This window comes from Triticum urartu, chromosome 7A, assembly GCF_056163025.1.
Source record: "Triticum urartu cultivar PI428250 chromosome 7A, HENAU_Tu73, whole genome shotgun sequence".
NCBI lineage: Eukaryota > Viridiplantae > Streptophyta > Magnoliopsida > Poales > Poaceae > Triticum > Triticum urartu.
In genome coordinates this window covers 56,191,655-56,196,244 of record NC_141879.1, presented here as the reverse complement: position 1 = coordinate 56,196,244, position 4,590 = coordinate 56,191,655, and the positions used below count along the sequence as shown (strand labels likewise).

General features: G+C 49.8%; 1 pseudogene; it reads right to left on the bottom strand.

Moving 5' to 3' along the window:
- Positions 1-505: 505 nt before the first annotated feature.
- Positions 506-2,135, bottom strand: LOC125521022 (AT-hook motif nuclear-localized protein 18 pseudogene; annotated as a pseudogene).
- Positions 2,136-4,590: the final 2,455 nt, after the last annotated feature.

The window sequence follows — 4,590 nt, the reverse complement described above, 5'->3', positions numbered from 1 at the left end:
ATGTTTCAAGCATATAGCTAATGTCTACACATTTTTAGATAACAACATCAATCCTTTTGTGAATGTCGAGTCACACCAATGTCCAAAACATTATGGAGAAAAAGCGTTTAGAATTTGGACCACTGATTCGAGCACCATTTTTGAGTTATTCTGAGACCGTATAGATCTCTCATCACCTGTAGCCAGGCGTATGTGGGTGTCTCAAAGAGAATCAAGCACAAGGAGACATCTGTGAGCATATATGTCCGGTCCGAGACATAAAATATAGCAAGGTTGTGTGTGTGTGGTGTGCTGGTGCAGTGGTTGGGCTTGCTGCTAGGTTGTGCAGCGCTGTTCCAGCCAGCAAACAAGCAACCAAAATGGGAAAACAACATACTAGGAGAATTGGTGAAGTTGTTCGTGCGGCTGATACCATCTGTGTGTCCGTTTCTCTCTCTAACCAAGTCATCGATTTGTATGTATGAATGCAGAAACATATAGAAAATATGATCGAACTGGCCCAAGAGAAACAACAAGGGAGTCACCCATCATCCTCCATAAAATACGCAGGTTTGTTCAAAGCTAGCTAGTCATGCATGTAGCATCAGGACAAAGATAGAGACAGATGGATTAAGATATGAACGAACCAACAAAGCTTCTACTACTTGATTGTAATTACCACTAAGCCCTTCCTCTCCGTTGATCCTACATGGTGCATGCATTGCTTGCTTGATTGGGTAAAAGGGGTGGAAGGTAAAAACATAGAATTAACATTGACACACTACTTAGGAAACACTAGTTTGTTTCACCATGGTCCATGGATGCCCTTGCTAGCTACTTGCAAGCAGTCTGTAACAAAGAGTAACAACAGGATCGAGATCGATTGATTGATTGATGAGGAGCATAATTAGCAGAGGAGATAGGAGTTGATAATGGATGAACTCTTAGCTTCGGTTCCGTCCCTCCATGTGCGTCGGTGGATCGGTTGATGATCAGTAGGGCGAGACGCGGCCGCCGCTGCCGCCCGGGGTGGTCCAGCCGTAGGGGTCGCCGGGGAGCTGCTGGAGGCCGTTCATCAGGTTGTGGGGGAGGTGGTGGTCGGGCGCCTGCGCCAGGGACGAGGACGGCTGGTGCTGCTGCTGGAGCTGGTGTGTCGGCAATGGCAGCGGCGGTGGGGAGGAGTGCGCCTGCGCGAGGCCCTGCGCTGCGGATGGCTCTTCGTCGTCGAGGGGGAGGCGCTCGTAGGAGGCGTTGCCAAAGGAGGCGGCCATGATGACCACCGGGCCGGAGGCCACGAGCGCGCCGGCGACCGAGCCGCCCACGACCTGGCCCTGGCCGCCGGAGACGTACACGGTGAGCCCCGTGGCGGAAGGAGGCGCTGGCGGGGGCAGGAAGGAGCCGGAGAGCGAGAGGATGTCGAAGCAGCCGGCGAGCGTGGCGACGGCGCCGCCGGGCTGGCGGACGGAGACGTTGGCGACGGCGCCCGTGCCGCTGAGCACGCAGACCCCGACCTGGCGGCGGCGCGCGAAGGCGGCGACGCAGTCGACGACGTCGCATCCGGCGGCGACCTCGAGGACGTGCGCCCGCAGCGCGCTGGCGCTGTCCCGCGTGATGATGACGGGCGGCTTGGGCTTGTTCTTGGACCCCGCGGGCCGGCCCCTGGGCCGCCGCATCACCGCCAGCGCCTGCTGCTGCTGCTGCTGCCCCTCCTCGCCTCCTCCGCCGCCCGCGTGCTGCTGCTGCTGCTGCGCGGATCCTCCTCCTCCGCCGCCGCCGCCGCCCATGTGCTGCTCGCCCTCGCCGCCGCTGTTGCCGTTGTTGCTGCCGCCGCTGTTGATGGTGGTGTTGCTCTCGTCCACGAGCTCCTGCTTGGCCAGCATCCCGCCGAGCAGCTGCTGGTGGTGGTCCTGGAAATGCTGGAACGCCGGGTGCTGCTGCTGGCCCGGGAAGTGGCCGTGGAACGGGTGGAACGTCCCCACCGGCGGCCCGAAGTGGTGGCCCCCGCCGTGCGCCGCCGCGGCCACCGGATCCATCGATCCAAATCCCTGCCGGCTACGCTTGCAAGCAAGACGAACGCGGTGACGACGACGGACGACGGACGGTGGAGTGGTGGAGGTGGTCAAAGCTCAAAGGCCGGGTTTTGCGTTTGGTGCGGTGCTCGGAGGGGAGGGTAGGGAGGGGGGGTTAAGACAAGCGCGTAGATTGGGGGGGTGAGGGGGGGCGCGGGGCCCACGCGAGCGCGAGGGTGGTGGTGGGGTGGGGCCCACCGGAGCTCCGGCCCTGGGGTCGTCGTCTCCTGATGGCGATCGGGTCGGGCGGTCAGACGAAGATGAGATCAGTACTGCCGCTGGTGCTGGCCACGTCGCCGGCCCCCTGACATGCATGTCTCGCTGCAGGCAAGCGCGGTGTTGACCGCGCGGGCCGGTAGAGCTACACCCATACCTCATCGCCTCGCCGGCCGCCCGCCCGCGGTTTGAATCATTTCCTACCCAAAATTCGGTGGAGATACCTGCGACCCAAAATCTGATATCAAATTCAAAATCATTGTCAAAGAACTTGTGCAAAAAAAAAAAAACCATCTTTCATCGAAGATATTCCAAGATGGCAAATACTCCTATTTAAAACATATACGGATTTAAAGAAATAAACGATATGCGCCATGATGATAAGCAAAATGATAGATGGACATGAGGGGAGTGCTAGATTCATTTTTTTAAAAAAAAGTTGACGGTGTCTTCGATGTCATCGTTTAGATGCGGTACATAAGAGGTCGATAATTCCAAAAGTGGTTCCATTTCATTATTTCTATGGGAACTTGACTCCTTTGGGGCCAGCATAAATATTCTTCTACGTACACCGCCGCGTGGAAGCCCCCCCCCCCTCCCCCAAGCCATTTCACATCCCTATATTACAGTGATAAGAAAAAACATAAAATACACACGAGGGAATTGTAAGATTGATTGTTTTGGACATTATTGTTTAAATGTGTGTTATATATGTGAGATAATTGAAAAGTAACATTTTTTTGGTTATTTCTATGGGGTTGAGAATGTTATTTCTATAATTGGATAATTGAACCCAACAGTCGTGCTCCACTTGCTCATCGTCAAGGTGACTTGATGGAGAACTGTTAATTCCAGAAATTGGGGCGGCATATATGTTCTTCACATTCATGTGCATAACAATGGTATGTAGATCATAAGATACACTTGGGGGAACTGCAAATGTTTTTTGGCATGAAAAAACGATTGTACTGAATTTTATCGTTCAAATGCGGGATATAGACGAGGTAGATAAGATTTTTTTTTATCATGACACTATGTCGTGTTAAAATTGTATCGAGTTATCAGTGGCCTAAAATCTCAGATTAAATTCGAACCAAATTTCATTTACATGTCAAAAACGTCAATTCGTTACAAACTTTCCTTCGAGACGACACTGCAATTATGATCCATTTTACTCGACTGCCACGCTTGACCATGCATGATCAATTCTTTTCAATTATGAATTCCTTTATATTTTTGTACAACACTGTGTGATAGTGTTCGTCACAAGGTTCTTCAACATTACATGATAGTGCTAAATTGAGCACAAGAGCATGGGACATACGAGAGAGAAGTGGAAAGTTTTAATGATAAGAAGAAAGTTGACTAGCTCAAGCGTTATCATGAATCCCGGATATTATTTTCGAAAAGGAGGAAACGCCACCGGCTTCTGCGCCCCAGCCTCGGCATCGGTTAATGCACACAACTCTATGAATCCGGGATAAGCGGGTTGGACCACACCATTTATATGGTGAAACTGCGAGCGCAAATGGCGGACTGTTTGGTGGAAGAAAATCTTGAACATGTCAGTAGGCTCTACATATGATGGGTCACACCATTGATATTGTCAAACTGTGAGCGCAAACATGGAGTCGCAAACTGATGATACTTCACACAGAAACATCTGTGCACATATCATGTAGGCTATGCTCTGCATATGATGGAGTTGCAAAAAATAGGCTGTACATATCATTCTACAAACATGGTAGGTAGAACCTCCCTCATAAGATGGCACCTTACAACGTGTGCAATCAAACTTTCTGAATCTTCCCGAGGAAAATAACTTCTGAAACTTTAGGCCCCATTTGATTAGCATGATTCTAAAAAAGCGGGAATAGTAAACATAGGATTGGTATGTCACCATCACCTTAAGTTACATGATTATGCTTTGTTTGCTTGCATCACAGGAAAAACAAAGGATTCTTTCAAAGAGGTTTGAGTGGATACTAAAATTTCTATGTAATGTAGTAGGGAATCCTTATGAGAAAGTTCTATAGGATTTAATCCTATGAATCAAACCACCAAAGTAGGAAAAAGTCCTAAGGATTCTAATTCTCCAAAATTCCTATGGGAATCCGTTGAATCAAAGGAGCGCTTGACTTGTATCATATAAAATTTATTTAGTCTGGTCAAGTGGAACTAACAAGATTTGCCATGCTTTTTTTTCTCTCTCTCAGTATAACAGTTTTATATCTTTTTACTCGCATATTCATATGGAAAATATTGGTCAAAGTTACACACTAGAGACCATACCATACCAGAACGTCATCTCTGTCCGAAAAGAGGG